A 21,579-nucleotide genomic window follows, 5' to 3' on the forward strand; every position below is an offset into this window, starting at 1 on the left:
TCTTTTCAGGTGACTAGCTGAGGATCACCAGCGTCTCCCAGGATCTGAAGAGTATTTCTAGAACCACTTCTCCACACTCGTGAATCGAGAGGTCTCCCATTGATGGATAAGAGAATGCCCGAGTGTTGTGTTTGTTGGTTTTGTTTGTTTCGATTCTTGTTTTGGGTCGTTTAGTATGTTTGTGTTTAGGCTGTTTTACCTTTGTTTTCCCTTTATTGAGTCGTTTTGTACTGTCGTCAGTCGTAGGCTCAATACCCGGTTTAGGACTCATTTTCAATTTCAATTTCAAAAAAAATAAATCGTTTTGTGCTCAGAGTGCTATGTCATTCTCAACATATCTGCAAAACAAGATTCTTTCTTTTTTAAACTGTAGGGTTCATCCTAAGTCATGTGAGAACAATAAAACTAGGACCTATTTGAAGCTATATAGGTTCCGGACTACAAAGCAAAAGAAAAGAGGGAAAATTGGAGCATCTGAGTGTGTTTCAACTTCAACAAATTCTGAGACTACATTCCAGGTGCACCTTCTCAGGCCTTTCCATTTCTCTGGAGTATAAGTGTACCTCAACCCCAAGTTTAAGCCTACTTCAAGTAAGAATGGCAGTCCAAGCAGCACCCGTGTTTTTCACATGCAGATTTTACCTCTTACCAATATGAATAGGATGTATCCTTTTTTGAGTTGAGCATGTTGCAAAGTCCTTCGAGAGATAAATCGGAGGTGCCAAAGTACATATTTGATGCCCCTCTATTGCATAGAATGTGCACTTTCATATACACTTATGTTGCATGCGTGCCTCGCATCGTTATGATTCATGCATAGAATATGCTTGCTATCACGGTTGCATGGAATATACTTTTGTCTCATCCATAGAACATGCTTTCGATTAACATCATGCCTCGGTTGTTTATCTTGCATGGAACATGCATTGTCAATGTATTTCTTTGTAAACCAATCATTCTGTGCATCCACCACACAATAATTTTTCTTATGTGCATCTATCACACAATAATCTCACTTCTGTGCATCCATCACACAAACATTTATCACACAATCAATCATTCACTTTATTCACACTATTTTGTGCATTTGTTTTCTTCGCACTATTTTGTACAATTACCACTCGCGCTTTCTTGCGCATTGCACTATCTTGTGCATTGCATAGAAAATGCTCCCATACTTGCATAGAAAATGCTCGTATCTTTTGCATAGAACATGCATCGCGCTATTTTGCGCATCTTACCTGCACTTGTTAGTGCATTGCATCGCGCTATTTCACGCACCTTGCATCGCACTGTCTTGTGCACCCTATATCTCACTTTCATGTGCATTTCAATCTGCATCGCACTGTCTTGTGCATTTCACATTACACCACACTGTTTGGTTCACTTTGTATTGCACTATCTTGTGCACTTTGTATCGCACGGTCTTGTGCACCTGTATCACACTATCTTGTGCATTTCACCATATATCGCACTATTTTGTGCACCCTATATCGCACTGTCTTGTGCACCTTGCGTCGCACTGTCTTGTGCACCCTGTATCGCACTATTTTGTGCACCCTGTATCGCAATGTCTTGTGCACCCTGCATCATACTGTCTTGTGCACCTGTATAGCACTGTTTTGTGCATTCACTCTGCATCGCACTGTCCTGTGCACTCTCTGGTCTAGGAGACCTTAAATTCTCCGGGCTAGGAAACCTTAAATCTTGCATCTTGATTTGCATTGTCTTGTGCACCCACTTGGTCTAGGAGACCTTAAATCCTCTGAAGGTGCAATTCCTTTAGTGTTTGTCGTGCCCGAATGACTTCTGGCGGTCTGGTATAGCCACATGCCTGTGTTTGTGATGAGTTCCTAGGAGAACATCTACGACGGTGGAAACTAGAGTTTGAATAGCTGATGCCTAGAATACGAAGGTTCGGGATTTCCGAGACTAAAGTCTGGTTTAAATACCTAGGGGTGTATCCTCTGCTTGAAATCTGTATGGAAGCCCCATAGGTTGAGGTAGCGTGTATGCATCTCAATTTTGGATACTGAACCGACCTAGTCTGTCATCCTATTGGAGAATAGGGAAAACTGCGAACATAGCCAGAGAGAAAGTTTAACCAAGAAGAAGAAGAAGATTCCAAGCAACATGAAGCGAGTCATCCCCAATTGCCCCTGTAAGGTACTTTCACTTCCCAGCTCACTATTATTGCACTTGTGGGGGCCTACTAACAGGAGTCGTAGAGATTTCGGAGAGTCGAACATTGAAGAATCAAGATTCGAAGCATTTGGCCATTGCCACGGAAACTCGGACCCAACCTTATTCGGCTAGATAGTCGATTAAGCAAGGGGCTGAGTGAAGATCGGTTTATTACGAAATATGCCAAATAGGAGGTTGGATTTGGAACTAATCCCAAGGCCCAAAGAAGAAAAGATATAAATAGAAGAGACATCAGCCAAAAAGAGGTATGTGATAATTGTGGTGTTTAACTTAGAATACAAGTAATCTAGAACGAGAGACTGACTTGTCCATCGGAGTGCTAATTCCGTCACCCCCGACCGGAGTGTTTACTTCCTTTCAGGTGCCTATCGGTGGATCACGAGCGTCCCCTAGGATCAGAAGAGTATTTCCAAAAACCACTTCCCCACAATTGGCGCCGTCTGTGGGAATACTCAAGCATATCCAAGGTGGATGTGACGGAGGACCCTCTAATAGTCACTAATGAAAACACACAGGTAGATGTTTTCACTCCAACAAACACGCACGGACCCGAGCTTATCCCAGCAAGACGCGTTTTGAACTTTTCCTGACCTTCGACTCCAGAACATGAGGCAATGCAAGCGATCATGGAGCAGGCAAAGCAAAATGGGCAGAGGTTAGAAAACTTGATTGATGAGAACGAGCGCCTCCGTCAGGATTTGGCTTTGGAGGTAGCAAAATCCAAACAAGCCGTGCCCCAAAATCCCGAGCGACCTTCGAAAGTAGGTGATCGATGACCTCGAGTCCAGCTTCAAGACACCGATAGCAGCTCCGACTTATTATCCCTGGATCCCAAGAAGAATGGACGATCTGAAGTTTCCAGTTCCTCCGTAGCAAGTCTGCATATAAAGTGGGCCCCCTCGTTCTACACCAGGCCATCAGAAGCGGTGGCGCCTCCCGCCACGACAAGAAGGGATAGGCAGTGTGAATATCTCGAAGATCACGATCGTGACAGTAGCTATGCCATGAAAGACCTTCACGAGTTGGTCCGAGATGTTCAACCCCAGTAACATGCCGAAACGTGCGCAACCAGCCTAATGGTACTTCAGCGGGAATCACCTTCGCTTGCAGTCATCCATATGATATACAGCTTGCCAACGCCCTCAACCGTGCATACAATTCAAACACACCCTGCATCCAGAAGCAACTCACGCCGGCGAAACGGCCGCATGAAGCTCCGAGTATCACCTTCGACAATTTTGATCATATCGGCATAACAGTCCCCTACATTGATTCACTGGTAATTGAACTACGTGTCAACCGATTTACTATCGAGCGCGTTCTCATAGACCAGGGATGTACTTCTGAGGTTATGTATTACAAGACCTTCATTAAACTTGGATTAAATGAATCAGAGTTGTCTCCGGCTCCTTATCCCTTATTCGGCTTCAACGCAAATCAAGAATATCCGTTGGGGAAAATCATACTACCCATCCGAGCAGGCTCTCGAACAGTGGATGTGGAATTCTTGGTCATCAGGATGCCTTTTCCGTACAATCTCATCATTGGTCGAACTTGGTTGCATACTATGCGGGCTGTCCCAAGCACCTATCATCAGCTTCTGCGCTTCCCGACAGAATACGGCATCATGCTATCTCCTCTCCAGAAAGATGCCAAAGGATTTGTGAAAGCCTCGATGATGTCGAGTGGCTCTCGAATGAGAAAACCACGGAAGCTTTAGACCGGATTGAGATTGACGGCAATCCAGAGAGATTCTTCATAGTCGGTGCCTCCCTGAATCAAGCTGACAGACAGCAGCTAGTATCCTTCCTGCTCGATAATCTTAATGTATTTGCATGGACTCCATATGAAATGTCGGGCGTCGACCCAACTGTTTGCGAGCATCGTTTGAATGTTGACCCTAAGTGCAAGCCGATCGTTCAGAAAAGTCGGCGATCTGCCGTAGAGCACACTACCGCCGTGATTGAAGAGGTTGACCAGCTACTTGATGCAGGGGCAATCAGGGAAGTTACCTACCCCACATGGCTCTCTAATACTGTAGTTGTAAAGAAGAAGAATGGTACATGGCGAGTCTGCGTTGATTTCACGGACCTAAACAAAGCCTGCCCCAAAGATTGTTTTCCTCTCCTAAGGATAGACCAACTGGTAGATGCTACAGCACGCCATCAGCGCATGAGTTTCTTCGATGCTTACAGAGGCTACCATCAAATTGCCATGCATCCGGAGGACCAGGAGAAAACTGCATTCCTCACCCTAAGAGTAACCTACTGCTATAAGATTATGCCTATTGGGCTGAAGAACGCCGGGGCAACCTACCAGAGACTAGTCACCACCATGTTCAAAAAGCAACTCGGTCGTACAATGGAAGTGTACATTGACGACATGGTGGTCAAGTCAAAGGTAAAGCAGAATCATATAGCCGATCTTGAAGAAGCATTCGGCATCCTACGCAAATATGGAATAAGCTGAATGCTTTCCAATGTGCCTTTGGAATCGGCTCTGGCAAATTCTTGGGATATATCGTCAATCACCGAGGAATCGAAGCTAACCCAAGGCAGATCACAACAATCCTGGTGCTCAGCTCCCCCCTATCAGTAAAAGAGGTGCAAAATTTAATGGGGATGGCCGCCACGCTCAACAGGTTCATCAGCCGTTCCACAGATCGCTGCCGACAATTCTTTCATACACTACAGCAGGGCAAGGCTTTTGAATGGTCGTCCGAATGCGAAGCCGCTTTCAACAACCTTAAGACATACCTCCGCTCAGTACCACTCTTGCCAACGCCCTCTCTTGGTGACCCGCTCATTATGTATCTAGCAGTTTCTGACCGGGCCGTCAGCGCCGTGCTGATAAAGGAAGAGCTGGGAGAGCAACGACTGGTGTATTTTGTGAGCAAGGCAATGGTTGATGCCGAAACACGCTACCTTCCACTGGAAAAGCTCATCCTAGCCCTAGTCATGGCGGCGAGGAAACTGATGCATTACTTCCAGGGTCACAACATTGGGGTGCTAACAGACTATCCCCTCCGGTCTATACTACGCAGTGCAGAAGCTTCCGAACGTGTTTCAAACTGGGCTCTGGAACTCGGCCAATACGATATTCAATTTCAACCCAAAACCTCAATCAAAGTGTAGGTGCTTGCTGACTTTGTCGCCGAATTCACTGGTGTCCTGACTGACTTCAAGCCTGATGAAATTCGACCGAAGCCGAACTAGAGGATTTATGTTAGGGATATTTGGCAGTTGTATTGCGATGGATCGTCCAATCAGCGGGGCAATGGAGGCGGAGTTGTCATCATGTCTCCTGACGGCGCAATAATTCAGCAGGCCGTCAAGTATCAAATAACGAAGTCGAATACGAAGCGCTCCTAGCCGGCTTATGGAACGTGCACGTTCTTGGCGCTCAGCGCTTGCTTGTGTTTTGTGATTCAAAACTGGTGATCAACTAGCTAAAGGGTGAGTATGCGGCAAGGAACGATCGCATGGCGGCCTACATGAAAATGGCCAATTCCTTGTTGGCAAAATTTGACCATCATGAGTTGAACCAGATAACACGTGACTAGAACACCCATCCAGACGCCTTGGCTTGCCTAGCCTCCGCCATCAACTCAGAGATTAAACAGACTATCAAAGTAGGTTTCATCCCGGAGCCAAGCATTAGCCCTTCGGAGCAAGTCCAGGTTAACGTTATAGAATCTGCGCCAAGCTGGATGGCTCCCATTGCTGCTTTCCTGTCTTCTGACCAACTCCCAGAGGAGAAAAAAGAAGCTGTAGACACCCCATTTTTGACCATCCTCAAGACTTGGACGTCACCGTTTGAACACCCGGTGATCATCCATGTTTGTGTTCATTTGGAGTTCCCGGAGGTCTCGACTACGCGCCTTGCCTCAGGATCTCCGAACTCGACTCTTTAGTGTCTGGTTTTGCACCAAACACTTGTGTTTTGCCTTGGAGGGGCAGGGAATGCCTTGTGAGGCATCCCCACACATCACCGGCCATGGCTAGAGGCCACCGGCAGGTGTTTTGTTGCCGTCGGCAATGTATATTGCCGGTCAGCACTCTTTGTTGCCAGTCGGCAGTCCATTTTGTCAAAATGGCAATTTTGAGCAGCCGACTACTGTTCATCTGCTTTTGCAGATATTTTAATACAGCTGTATGACATTTTGTTCCCCTCCATACACGTGTATGGAGGGATGGCTTCCTTGTTAGCTTCTTGAGTAAGCTTTACAAGATTGGCTTCTCTATAAGAGGAGCCCTCCTCTCTTGGCTTTAGGGTTAGAAAAAAAAGGGTTAGACATTTTAGACAGCCATTTCAGGGCTTGAGTTCAAGGGTTAGGGTTTCATACATATCCTATCTCTATATCTCTCCTTTGTGTGTGTAAAAGTGTGTTTGTGTCTTACTATTGCACACAAACACAGAGTGTTACACCTTTGCTTGATTCTTGAAGGGGCAGAGGTTTGTTCTTGAAGCTTGGGAGCTGTTTTGAGCTCGAAGAAGCTGCTGGATCTTCATTTGTGAAGAGGGCCTTCAAGGGTAACAATCTTACTCATTTATTCCCCATTTTTGCATACTATTTTTTCCTATCTTAGAACTGTTTTTGAGCTTAGTGTATAATATAAAAAAGTTCTGTTTTTAGGCCCTCTAAATAGTTTGGAGGTGTTTGACCCCTCTTAAGCCTTGAGAGGCTCCATTTTGTGCCATTTTGAGTGAGCTCCGGGACCTTGGTGTTTGGGCCTCCTCACCACTGAAATCTTGAGAGATTTCAGAGGTGAGGATGGTGCCTTCAGGTCCCAAGAAGGAGAGGGCCACCCCCTCTCCTTGTTGTCCTTGAAAAGGGCCATTTTTGCCTCTTGAGGGAGCACCTAGCTTAGGCTCTTGTTGACCATGCCTTAGCTGATTTTTGTGCTTATTATGTCATAATATGCCCCTGTTTTTAGTTGGTTTTGGTACACCATGCATGCTTAGCATACCTACCTTGTAATGCCATGTTTAGGCCTTAACATGCCTTAGGTTGCAAACCATTGTTCAAGCATGTATTAGGTCTAGCTTTGTGAAGCTTTTGTGCTTACTTTGCCATGCTAGAGGTCTGTCTTTAGTCATTTTGGTCAGCCATGACATGTTTGGTATAGCCCCTTTGCATTCCGGCTTGTTGGCCTTAAGTGCGCGAGTGTGTAGCATGCATTACTTGCTTTATTTTCATGGTTTGGCACCATTTCAGTCCCCTTAGCATGCTTGTATGCTTGCCTTGGATGCCTCTTTGATGACTTATGAGCTTGTGTGGTATGCTCCTTGAAAGTGCATTTGTGCATACTTTTGAATTCAAGCCATTTAGATGCCATCTAAGCGGTCTTTTGGGCTCTGTTTTATGTGCTAAAACTCTGTTTTTGGTCATTAAATTCATGCCATGTTTGGTCTTGCTAAGTGTAGTTCAATACTTCACTAGCTTGCCTTGAATGCTTGGGCCATTTGTTGCATGTTTAGCCTATCTTGTTTGCTTGGTTTGACACCATATTCTTGCATGATTTTCAGAGCTTAATGCATGCCCCATGTCCATGATTATTCCCTTTTAAGTGTGCTTGAAAGATGCCCCTTGATTCTTGAGTGTTTAGGCCTTAACATGAGCGTGTGTGTCTGTGTGTTTGGTCCCATCTTCTTAAGCCTTGGTCACTGTTTTGGACCTAACTTAGAGCCGTCCAATTAGTGTAAGTCCATCCCTTGTATGCCATTCAAGTGTTGTTACATTATCCCATGTTTGCATGCTTTGGTTGCATGTGTTGCGTGCTTGAAATCATTTGCATTTGGCATGCATTCCCTTGGTCAAATTGCTAGCATGTTGCATGATTAGATCACATCTTGCATGCTCTAAGTAGTTTGCATAGTTGTGGCATGCCTGTATGCTTGTTTGCCTAGTCTATGTACCTAGTGTGCATCACTTGCTTGTGTGCTCATGTTGCATGCTAGCTCACATGATTAGAGTTGCGTTGCATTGGCATGCATGCTCTATCTCTTGACCAAGTCATGATAGAGGTAGAAGCCTCTTGGTTTGATTGTGTGCATTGCATGTCATTTGACATCAAAATGTGCACGCTTGGTCTCTTGGGCCATCACGCATTGAAAGACGCGATTGGTGGTCCGAGAACCAAGGAGCATGTCCCTTTGACTCACTCACATGATAAGGAACATGATTGGTGCATATATGGCTTGAATTGTATTGCCATGCAAAGTTCTGTCCTCTGCTGCTGTCAAACAGGTCTCTGCAGGAACTTCTTGCCGATCGACTGCATAGAGTGCCGACCGGCAATAAATCGGCAGCCGATGGATTCATTATGTGCCGATGGACACCAAACCACTGCCCGTGACCATTCTACTCAGCCGGTGGTGTCTCCCAATGTCCAGAGAAGCAATTCTGAGACTTTGGCAGTCTTCAGAGGAGCAGAGCAGGGAAAACAAAGGCAGATTGCGCATGGCAGTGAATTCCCGAGCAAGACCGAGCATGCATTGCATTGAGCTCTCTTCCCGAGGCAGTTTACTGTTTTTCCTAGCTTAGCTGGCTAGTTAGCTAATTAGGTAATTTGTAATAATTAATTAGCTAGGATAGTTAATTCATTATTCGATTTGTATTATTCTTTCGGTCCCTCCGGGCGAGGGCGAATTTGTAATAAGTGTAGGTGAGTGTGTGTGCATGTCTTCCAACCCCCACTTCTTTCTCCCTTTTACTTACCTGCTTTGATGGTTACTAATAGGTCATGTTTAAATTAGCATACCTTATGCTATGTATGCGTGCATTCATACATTTGCCTTGCATGCACCGGGCTCGGCGCATCATGCTAACTGCATTTGTACTTCAATTCCAAATTGAATGCGTGCATCAATTGATCGCATTTCACATGCCATGTTTAGGTTAGCCGAGCCTACTCTAATTGCATCCTGTATGTGTTGCATTAGTCGATTTGACATGAACTAGGACCATGCATGTTGACTAACTAGTTTATTGTTTTGACATGGAGTACGATGTAAGTATTTTCATGCTTTAGCATATCGCATGCGTGTGAATGCTATCATGACAGCATGCTTACCATGTGGCTAGATGTTTATGTGATAAACTGTTTGGATGCCTGTGGGTGAAGGTTGGATTGTCTGAGTTGGAAAAACTCGTTGAAATCCGTATTTTAGCCTACTTGCGAGTAGCAAATTCGAAAGCGTTTTTCAAGACAAACAGATATGCAATGCTTATTTCCAAATTAGGCAATCTAGTCTATACTTGTGTGTTGTGCGCATAACATAGTAATTCTAGACTAATAAATGGAATAAGAACACATAACGTTTTCAAAACTGGATATCACGGTTAGTAGAGGCCGGTCTTCGGACCGGGCGAGAGGGGGTGCTCATAGTTGACCGTCCCCGATCGTACCCAAGTTCCCGAGCCGAGGCAACTTTGGTGATGACGGACACGTGGCCTTTGGCACCGAGTCAGGGTTTCCTAAATTTCCCATTTTAAAATATTTAGGTGGCGACTCTGTATCTGGCAAAGCAGTCCATGTTTGGCACTTCTTTTCAAAAATCTGTTTCTCAAAACGATTTGCTGGATTTGGACTCTTTGGTTCAGACTAAGAATCGTGACACAAATCGAGTCCGAACTGTAGCGAGGGCCCCCCACACGGGCGCGTCTACAGAAGCGCACAAGTTGCGAAACAAAGCCATGAGATACTACTTAGATCCTCAAGGAGGGCTCTATAAAAAATCCCTCTCTGGTCCATATTTGGAATACGTGCACCCAGACAAAGTCGAGGAGCTTCTGTCAGAGATACACGAGGGTAGTTGTGTTGCCCATTCTGGCGGGCATTCTTTGGCCCATCGAGCTATAACGCAGGGGTATTATTGGCTGACAATGAAAGCGGACGCCGAGTGTTATGCGAAAAAGTGTGAACAGTGCCAGAAGTTCTCCCCACTAACCCATTTGCCTGCAGAAGAGCTAAACTCTATTACCAGTCCCTGGCCGTTTGCCGAGTAGGGGCTCGATATCGTAGGACCATTGCCGAGGGCCCCAGGGCATAAGCGATACTTGATCGTCGCAACAGATTATTTCACAAAATGGGTCGAAGCAGAGGCATTAACACACATTCGAGACGTTGATGTTAAACGCTTTGTGTGGAGGAACCTCATAACCCAATTCAGCATTCCAAGAGCCCTTATTTCAGACAACGGCACTCAATTTGATTGTGGTGTTTACCGAGAACTGTGCAACAAATATGGTATCCGGCCGTATTTTTCTACGCCGGCTTATCCCCAAAGCAATGGTCAGGCTGAAGCTTCAAACAAATCCATCTTGGACAGCGTCAAGAAAAGGCTGGAGAAAGCCAATGGCAAATAGGTCGAAGAATTGCTGAGTGTAATGTGGGCTCATCGAACAACGCCGAGGAAATCAACTGGAGAAACTCTGTTTGCCCTATGCTTTCGCAACCGGGCGATCTTACCCCTGGAGATCGGCCTCCCGACCCTCAAGTCGTAAGTTTTTGATACAGGTCGAAACGACGTGATGCTGGCTTTGGATTTGATTCTAATCGAGGAACGAAGAGACCGCGCCCTTGTGTCCATGGCACGGTACCAACAACAGTTGGTGAAATCGTACAATCAACGAGTTCAGCTACACCGCTACACACCAGGAGAATTGGTCCTGAAGAAGGTGCTTCCAACTGACAGGAAGTCAGCTGATGGAAAACTTCGTCCAAAATGGGACGGCCCCTATCAAATAGATTCCATCGCAGGAACAAGGGCATATCGGCTGAAAGATATGACAGGAAGGAGTCTTCCAAGGCCTTGGAACTCGACCCACTTGCAAAAGTTTTCTCATTAAACCCGACCTGTGGGGAATGATTTTAGTGTTAAATGATTCGCCATGTACAAATTCCACTTTTGTAATGCAAGGTTTCTAGTCGAAAATTGTTCTAAAAGTGTTCCGAAAAAGCCTCCGGATTCGGAGCGCCCTTCGTGGATATCACGATCGACCACTCAAAATCTCTGGATTCAGAGCCCCTTCGGCGCATGACGCCGTTGGGCCAAAAAAGTCTTCGGATTCGGAGCGCCCTTCGTGGATCTCACGATCGGCCACTCAATGTCTCCGGATTAGGAGCCCCTTCGGCGCATGCTGCCGTTGGGCAGAAAATGCCTCCGGATTCGGAGCGCCCATCGTGGATATCACGATCGGCCACTCAAAGTCTCCGGAATCGGATCCCCTTCAGCGCATGACGCCATTGGGCCAAAAAAAGCTTCCGGATTCGGAGCGCCCATCGTGCATATCACGATCAGCCACTAAAACTCTTAGGATTCTGAGCCCCTTCGGCACATGACACCGTTGGGCCGAAAAAGCCTCTGGATTCGGAGCACCCTGCGTGGATATCATGATCGGCCACTCAAAGTCTCCGGATTCGGAGCCCCTACGGCCCATGACGCCGTTGGGCCGAAAAAGCCTCCGGATTCGGAGCGCCCTTCGTGAATATCACAACCGGTTAATCAACCTCTGGATTGGGAGGGCCCTTCGGCCAATCAAAGTCTCCGGATTCAGAGCGCCCTTCATGGATATCACAATCCGCCACTCAAAGTCTCCGAAGTCGGAGCCCCTTCGGCGTGTGACGTCGTCCAAGCCTAAGCCTGGAGCCAAATAAATACCTATAGAAAATGACGGATTCGGAGTCTTATCAACATCATTTTTGGGCAATGTAACGAGCATACTGAATAAATATTTAGTGACGTGCTCCATTAGGAAGAGCCGGCTAAAACCGTTTATTCGAACAATCTCTGTCCAATAAAGCACAAAACATGCAAACATATATATGCCAAAGAATTACATAATTACACAATTTGACAAGTAATTATAAGCCAACAGGAATATTAACAACATAGCATTTTATTCATCTGACAAGTGATTACATAATTTTCGACGCAATCTGTGCCTGAACATTACAATGAATATTTTTATGCGGCCTCTCCCTCATCGTCGCTCTTTTCGACCTCAAAGGTAGAAAAGGGAAAATGATCGTGTCGGTACTGCGGCAACGCCGAATCAACACCCTTTGCTTGAAGAGCCTCTGCGGCCTGAAGTGCCGCAATCCAACCGTGCTTAAATCCCCGATTCTTGCATCGGCAGACCTCCTCTACAAGCTTCTCCTTCATTTTGTAGATCCCAACCTTCCGGCCCACATGAAAGCCTTGCTCGTAACCTTTGGATCTCGTATTTTCTATGGCAAACATGCTAGCTGTGTCTCGGTCGGCAACGACATGACTCAATAGCCGTTGGGCCACCCTTTCGTCCACGATTGGATTAGATCGACCCGCCACGTGCAGCTCGGCGGCTTTAGCCATCCTAAGCTCATTAAGTTCGCGCTCGGCTTTCTCCGCCCGAACCTCCAAACTGCGGACCCTTTCGTCCATCTTCCCTATCTCTCGCTGCGCGGCGCGCAGGCGCATGCCGACTTCATAAGCGATGTACAGTCCCTTCACTACCCCGTGGATTCCCTATCGAAAGATGTCGAAATCTTGTCAGCCAACCATCGGCTGCTGCACCTCCGGTGGAAAAATCTGTCGGGCAAATTCGACCACCACCACTAGGTCCCTGATAATGGAGTCCGCCTCCGTCATCGGTCTGTTCCCCACGAAAATTGTGAAACTCAACGGACGCGGTCGCAGAGAGCTTCCCCATTGCTGTTTCTCCTTTCATGGTGATCTGCTTCGACGACTTGGAGGCTGATGTTTTTCCCGTTCTTTGGACGCCCCACTTCCCGCATGGGTGGCTTCTCTGCCGCGATTCATCACTGTATCAAGCTCAGCCAAAGTTCGACCTTCGCCTCTGCTGTTGAAGAAAACTCTATTTGCCATTCGTGATAAGTTGCCTTGAAAACACAGTAAGCGAAGTTATTGGCGCAAACAGCCACCCCCCATTTATTTCTAATACTTGCAGCTCCGCCGAGGCAATTTCATTAACGCTACTCTCCAAACGACAAGGCAGATTTATTAATCTAGCGGGTCGTGTACCCTGGCCTCATACCGATCGGTATGTGCCGCAGCCTGTTCATTCACCAATTTTTGGCTTTTAAAATGGCCTAACTATCTTAACGGCAATTTTTGATCAATGCCTTTGAAGTTCATGCACTGGCTGGGGCAAGGGTAGATTCATTAATCTAGCCGGCCGCATACCCTGGCCACATGCCGACCGATATGCGCCGCAGCCAGTTCATTCACCAATTTTTGGCCTTTAAAACGGCCTAACTATCTGAATGGAAATTTTTGATCAATGCCTTTGAAGTTCATGCACTGGCTAGGGCAAGGGCAGATTTACTAATCTAGCCGGCCGCGTACCCTTGCCTCACGCCGATCGATATGTGCTGCAGCCAGTTCATTCACCAATTTTTGGCTTTTAAACCACCTAACTATCTGAACGACAATTTTTTATCAATGCCTTTGAAGTTCATGCACTGGTTGGGGCAAGGGCAGATTTATTAATCTAGTCGGCCGCGTACTCTGGCCTCATGTCGACTGATATGTGCCGCAGCCAGTTCAATCACCAATTTTTGGCCTTTAAAGCGTCCTAATCATTTAGTCGGCAATTATACAACATTTGACCCAAAGCAATTCCATTCATAAGTAACAATGAGGTACAAAATGAATTTTCATTAAGTAAATTGGGCACAAATTGTAACCATTTTACATACGAAAATTACTAAGCAAAAAACTGTAAAAACCTGAAAAATACACACAAACGATAAAACAAAAAACAAGTGCCTTTGAAATCGGCCATCGGAATCAGACTCCAGCGGCTCAACATCCACTTGCTCATATGGAATTGGCGCAACCGAAGACACATTAGCGGCAACAAGGCTTTGAGCCAGCCATGTTTAAAGCCCCGATTCTCAAACTTGGGGACTTCGTCCACGTATTCATCATAAGTAGATTTTTTCTCGGCATCAAATGCGCTGGAAGCTTTCAGGTCAGCTGTTTCCTTCGCCGCCTTCATCTCTTCCAACTCAGCCTTCAATTTAGAATTTGCCCCCTGGGCCAATTTAAATGCGACGTCGCTCGCATTCGCCCTTTCCTCGGCAACCGATCTAAAATCTTCAGCATTATGGGCTCTCTCCAACTCGGCCTCGGCAAGAGTGCCCCCGATCTGCGGGCTACTCCTTTGGCCCTCGACCTCCGCTTGTAAACGGCCAATCTGGTCCACGGCATCATGATAGCAACGGCCCATGTCGGCTATCCTTCCGACGGTCTGCAAAACAGGAAGTTAAAACAAAAATAATGTGTAAGGAGAAAACACAGAGTCAAGATATGTACCAAAAGAGCCGATTGCGCGGCCAACGCAACTACAACCAGATCCGGCTCCGCCTAAAAAGTCGCCTTATCAGCAGGTAGTGAGACGGACATCGCCAAACTAAGTGCAACCACTGGATCTCTGATTACCGAAGCATCGGAGAAGATCGGCGTATTTTTCATCTTCGGCTGAATAACAAAAGGTACAATCACATCCGATTCCTCCAAACGAGGCCGTTTGTCAGCGCGATCTTCCTCTGTGCCGGCCTCGACATCGGCAGGGCGCTTCTCCACCCTTTGCTCAGCTTCTACACTGGCTTGCACCAAGGGCTCCGTTTCGGTGCTTCCTCTTTGTGCCATCACTTCCTCAATAACGGGCAGCGAGGACTAAGACTGAGACTGAGATTCGGCAGCCCGAATCTCCTCCGCCCTTCACCGCGCAGTTATCCTTTCCACGTTTGCTTTCTTGGCAAGCTTAGAGAAGCTCAACCCAGCCATATCTTCTGGGTACGCGCCAGGAAGATCCTCCAGACCCTGAAAAATATTGTCAAGTGGACGGTCCTCTCGACCAGAAGTGAATGGATTATCCGCTGAGTTGAGGCCGGCTTCCTCAAATGCTAATTTCAAAGCCTCGTCAACTTCTATTTCGGCTTCATCTGATTCGGCGGCCTCAACTACTTCCGGTTGCTCCGAATCTGATTCCTCACAATTGGCTTGCCTCAAATTTTTGAAATCAGTCAGGATACGGGCGACAAGAAACTCCTTACCGATCAGAATTGGGATATTTTCTGCCGTTGAAAAGGTCGTATAAGTCTGCTCGTAGCGGAGCAGAATGTGGGCCACTCTCCCCTGCTTCTGAAGACTCTGTTAGCCGAAGTACTTGAGCGCAGTCTGGATTTCTGAAAGGGCGGCGTCGTCAGTTGAGGTCAGGATTTTTTTCAAATCGTTCCCTGCAAAAGCAAAAGCACAAGGTCCCAAAAATGAAGCTTTATAAATTTTACAAATGAATAAAAGAGGATACTCGGCCACCTGGTTCGCCCCTCCGTCTAGGAATACGATCAAGGCAATCCTTGCCTTCACCAAATTCCCAGTTTCCTTGGACGATGACCATAACATCATCGACTTGCTTCCCAGAGCTGGAAAGCATAGTCACTAGTTGATGGTCGGTGTCTTTGGCTCTAACGAAATAACGCTCGTGCCGACCAGAAGACTTGGCCAAGGCGTAGTAATGCCAAATAGCGGGGATGCCAAGGTTAAGCCCAAGGCGGTGGTTTAGTGTGACAGTCCCCATCACAATCCTAAAGAAATTGACGTTGGGCTGCGAAGGGATTGACTTCCAATGGCAAAGCACAGCCCTAAGGAGTGGGTGAAGGGGGAAACGGACCCCGCCCTCTGCGATTGATAGAAGAGGGAAGACGATTGTGGTTTCATCAACCCACTCCATATCAAGGGTGTCGTCTACCACAAAAGACAGACGAACGTCATCAGGAATGGAAAAATGGCATCGGAAGCCAGAAATTCGATCCGGTGAGAGGAGATCTTTTAAATGTTTCACCATTCTCCCCAGCCAATATGATTATGCTAAGCCAAAAAAAAAGAGCAAGGAAAGAAATTCAAAGCAAAGAAGGAGAGAATTTACAAGTGGGGAAGGAGGTAGAGAAGAGTAGGAGGTCGCAGAGGAAGTTAGGAAGGCAATCCAACGACGGGCGTCTAAAAGCATGTATCTATTTGAAAAGACGTCTAAAATTTGAAGCTACAATAAATGAGAGTGTACGAAGTGGTGGGAAGTTGAAATGATAACCGAGAAGCGTGCAGACAGACATTTGCATTGGAATATGGTCAACCACCGAATTTCGGCTCTGACTCTTCAAGTTGAAAGCCAAACACTCCAGCCAATTGCCGCTAGTGGAGTGCTTGGGGGGCAATTGTGGGGGCCAAATATTGGGAGTCGTAGAGATTCCGGAGAGTCAAACAATGAAGAATCAAGATTCGAAGCATTCGGCCATTGCCACGGAAACTCCGAGCCAACCTTATTCGGCTATAGTCGATTAAGCAAGGGGCCGAGTGAAGATCGGTTTATTACAAAATATGCCGAATAGGAGATTGGATTTGGAACTAATCCCGAGGCCCAAAGAAGAAATGATATAAATAGAAGAGACATCAGCCAAAAAGTGCTATGTGATAATTATGGTGTTTAACTTAGAATACAAGTAATCTAGAACGAGAGACTGACTTGTCCGTCGGAGTGCTAATTCCGACACCCCCGACCGGAGTGTTTACTTCCTTTCAGGTGCCTATCGGTGGATCACAAGTGTCCCCCAGGATCAGAAGAGTATTTCCAAAAACCACTTCCCCATAGCACTGTATACAACATATATCGCATACATTTACTGCATTATCCATTCTTCGTTTGCATCGTTTCCATCTTAAGCTTAGTTTGGCATGTGCTCATACCTTTCCCTCGTTAAAGCATGGTTCTGTGATAATGTGTACGCACCTATTCCACTAAGAGAATTGTCGTCTGAGGGTTTCAGCACCTTTTCTGTGTTAAACGTGACTTGTTTTGTGTCCATGTCTTTTCTAGGTAATATGTGGTTTGGCTTGCGCCTTCCGCATCCATTGCATTCATTGTATCGTACTTTGTTTTGTTACATTCAACATTTAGGATCACGATCTTTCCTCAACAGATCATTCCTCACTTATATCATCCCACCCATTTACTTGTTTTCTTTCTGCGAAACACATAGTTCTGCATGTACACACGTCTATTCCACTAAGAGAATTGTGGTTTAAGGGTTCCGGCACCTTTCTGTGTTCAACGTAGTTTGATGTTGCAGTTCCATCCCTTTATGGTATTTGTGTGGTTTTGCACTACTTGTGGTTTGATGATTCAATTACATTGCATATCATTTGCATGGTTTCGTTGCACTGTATATCATTTGCATTGTTTTGTTATATTGTATATCTTTTGCATTCTGTCCCTGAACTACACTGGTTTGATTCCTTGTAAAGGGATACGTAGGCAACCCTTGGGTTCAACCAATTACATCTGCATTTTGTTTGTTTGTCCAAGTCTTTGGCCTTGTCAAAAATGGGTCATCTCTGGGCTTTGACATTCACTCACATCATTTCATGACTTTCGAGTTCTGTCAAAGAGGGGCAACGATAGACACCCCATTTTTCACCGCCCTTAAGACTTGGGCGCCACTGATTGATTACTTGGTGATGAAAGTTATGCAGTGCAAAGGTTCAATTTCTTCGGCAAGGAGAGCATCAAATCCTAACCTCACACCCCATTTTGGACTGAGACTTTTGACCAAAACGATTTTTAGACCTTAAAACCTTCTCTTTCAAAATATTTTTGAAAAAGTTCCTACGTTGTTCCAAGGCTCGCATTTCGTTAAATGTTGCACTTTTTGATAAACCGTGCAAGGACAAAGTGGAAATGAATGAAAGAGAGGTGAACTCTTTGGAAAAAATCTTTAAAACATCTTTTTTAGGGGTTTGGAGTTGAAGAAAATTAGAGGAGAGGGAAGAAACCATGTTGGGGGAGAAGATGGGCATGAACCGTTAAGAGAGAGTCGAGCAGCCTTTGAAAAATCAGGTCTATCCTTTTGTACACTTGGACTTAAGTTGTGAGGCCACTACCATTGGAAAGTGGGCTTCCGGGGCTTCATTTTACACTGAAGAATCTCCTCAAGCCGGGGCCAGATGGGGGAGATATGGCTGGTTGAAGTTGGGCATCAATTTGGTTAGGACTGAAACTAAGCAGTCTTCACTAAAATAAGGATATCTTCTTGCACACTTGGAATTTATATGTGAGGATGCCATCATTGGAAAGAAGACTTCTGGGGCCACATTTTAGACTGAAGAATGACCTGCAAAGGAGTCCAGATGAAAGCGTAATACCCGTTTGAAGTTGGGGCCAGAACCAGTTTTTTTTGTCAGCCACTGGTGGAGTGTGTCGGCCACAAATGGAGTTTACCGGCCATAGGTCGGCCAAGAGTGACCATTTTTAGCCACCAATGGTGGCCAGTCGGCCAAAAGTGTCCAGGAAGCCCAGATTTTGCAAATATTTCTCCTCTAGCTGTTCAGCACTGCTCCAACCGTCCCATTTTTAGATATTTTCGACCAAGGCTCTCTTTTTTCTATATATAGAGGCCATATCTCTCATATTGCAAGGTTAGAAAATTTTGGGAGCCACTCTCTTTAAAAATCCTCTCTCTCTATAATTCTCTCTCTCTAGATATCTCTCTCTCTTGCCCTTTTGTGCATACAAGTAGAGATACACTTCTCCTTTGCCTAGAGATCCTTGATCAAAGTTGCTTATCTTTGGGCTGAGAATCCTTGGTGTACACACCCCATTTTTTGACCGACCTTAAGACTCGGACGTCATCGATTGAGAGCGCTCGGTGATGGTGCATGTTGTGCTCGTTTTGAGGTTTCAGAGTTTCGGCTAAGAGCCTTACCCCCGGACCTCGGGACCCTTTTGTGCTTTGCCTCAATTTGTGAACCAGGTCTTGTTTTCTCTTCCTGAGAGGAGGGAGAGGTCTCGTAGACCATTTCTCAGTGGCCGTAGGCTACTTTTCGTGGTCGTAGGTCACTTTTCCCGTTTGGAGACCAGTTTCTGGTTTTCAGAGTCGTCGGCTGTGCGCCTCGGTTCGGAACTGCTTAACTTTCTCCGTTTGGCACGGTTTTTGGCACACACCTTGCTTCCTCTCTCTAGAGGGACACTGTGGCCCGGGAGACCACCTTTGCAGTTGCACGCCACTTTCGATGCTTAACAGCCTGTTTTCGGTGCCCCCAATTGCGTGTTTTGACCCTCGAACCCTCATTTTGCATCCGTCTTGGTACATTTTTGGCATGGACCTTGTTTTCATTGTTTTGGAGGTGGTACAAGGGTGGGAGACCACCTTTTCTCCTTGGAGACCACTTTTCTCCTGCAAGTCGATTTTCTTGTCAGGAAGACGGTCTCCTTGGTCTTTGAGCCACATTTACTGGTCTCCCACCATACCACTAGCTTGCATTCAGTTGGGAGACCATCAAATGGGCTGGACGACCAACTTTTTTGGGGTTGAACCTTTTGAACTGGTCGGCCTGCCTCCCCCAGTCTTGTCTCTGTGAGTGTGTGCTAGCTGTGCCAGCTGGAAGGCACAAACTGTATCCTCTATACATGTATGGAGGATCTTGAGCCTTGGTTTTTAGCTTCTTGAAGAAGAATTGGCCTTGTATCTCTATAAGAGAGGCCCTCCTCTTCCTTCGCACAGGTTCAGATTCTTGTCTAAGGCATATAATATATCTCTCTTCATATCTCCTTATTTTTGGTTCAAAAGGGTCTTGTTCTTGACCTATTACACCACACCTCATAGTCACACACCTCCACCATTTTTCTAAGGTTCTTGGAGGGTCTTGAGAGAGCTCAAAGGTTAGATTTTTATCTTTTTTCTATCACATCACCTCTCTACTTTTCTGCACATCTTTTCGTAAAAAGACAAAAAGTGCACTTATTTAGATCATCCCAAACAACTCCTTAGTATAACACTATAATGTAACACACACACAAAAAAAAATGTGAGATTCTTCAAACTATTCTAAAAGGAGTATAAAAATTCCTTAGTAAGCTTTGGACAAATGTATAATTTTAAACTGTGAGTGTTATGTTTGGAAAAAGTACGCTAAAGAATTCTTTAGTGTTTTTGTATGTGTTAAATTAGAGTGTTACGTTTGAGATTACAATGATTGAAGTGTTCTATTTAGGAAAAGTACACTAAATTTTTTTTTTTGTGTGTTACATTAAAGTATTACGTTTAGAAAAGTACAATAAGAATTTTTTATTTTATTTTTTATTTTTTTAGTGTTACGTTATTATGTCTAGAAAAAATATGCTAAAGAGTTTTTTTGTGTATTATATTGGAGTATTACGTTAATGTTCGTAACGTATGATTTGTTCCAAAAGAAGGGAAAATCCAAAACTTCTATAGTGCGAATTGCCCAAATGTGTAATTTCACAATTAGAAAACAATTTTTATCCATTAAAAATTAAATCTAAACGTGTAAGTGACTACCCTTTTATATAATTTCTATTTTAATGAGACTTTTGGGTAAAAAAAATATAAAAAATAAAAAAAAATAAAAAAAAAAAGAAGAAGAAGAAGAAGAAGAAGAAAAAAAGAGGACTAAACAGTTCATAAGATCACATTTTGAAATTTATTGGTGTTTCATTCAAAATGGAATTGGTAAACAAAATTAAAAACACATCATTTTTATAATATTATCTTTTGGGAGGGTAGAAACAATTTTTTTTGAATTTGTTTTATATTTTTTTTGTTAAATTAATTTCTATTTTTTCAAAAATCAAATATTGCGATAACATTGATGTCATTATAAAACTAACCCATTAAATCAAAAAAATCTAAAACTAAAAATATTTCATATGTGATAACCATAAAAAAAAAAAAAAAATCTATTAACAACAAAAAGAACTATCTATTACATGATAACCATCCAAAAATATCAACAAACATAACCACCCATTACATAATCATCATCTAAATACATACTAAAAATTAATTTGGTAAAAAAATAAAATATAAAATTTGGTAAAAAATAAAATATAAAAATATTTATCATTTTTATATATTTTTTATCTTTTGGGAGGGTAGAAATAATTTTTAAAAATTCAAAAAAAAAAATTTTAACATTTATTTTTATCAAATTAGTTTATATTTTATTTAATTGATAACTTTGCCTTTAAAATGGAACATTTTCCATTTGCAAAAGAAACGGTGCCTTCAATTATTCTTCTTTGGAACGAAATTCAAAATTTGAAGTCAAATTTATCACAATTGAAAGGTCAAGAACCAAAGTGACACAAATCTCAAATTCGCACTTCTTGAAATTATATTTGTCATCAATATTTTTAAAGAAAATATGATATAAACATATAACTATCAATGTTCAATCATCTTGATTTTTTGAATGAATATATTACTCAACAAGTCCTAAAAAATAAATAATTCAGATTATCGAAATCAATTTCAAGTAGACTTTTTAAGTTTAAACACTCTCTCAAAT

This window comes from Camellia sinensis, chromosome 11 (genome assembly GCF_055761805.1).
Source record: "Camellia sinensis isolate YWXY chromosome 11, ASM5576180v1, whole genome shotgun sequence".
Taxonomy (NCBI): Eukaryota; Viridiplantae; Streptophyta; class Magnoliopsida; order Ericales; family Theaceae; genus Camellia; species Camellia sinensis.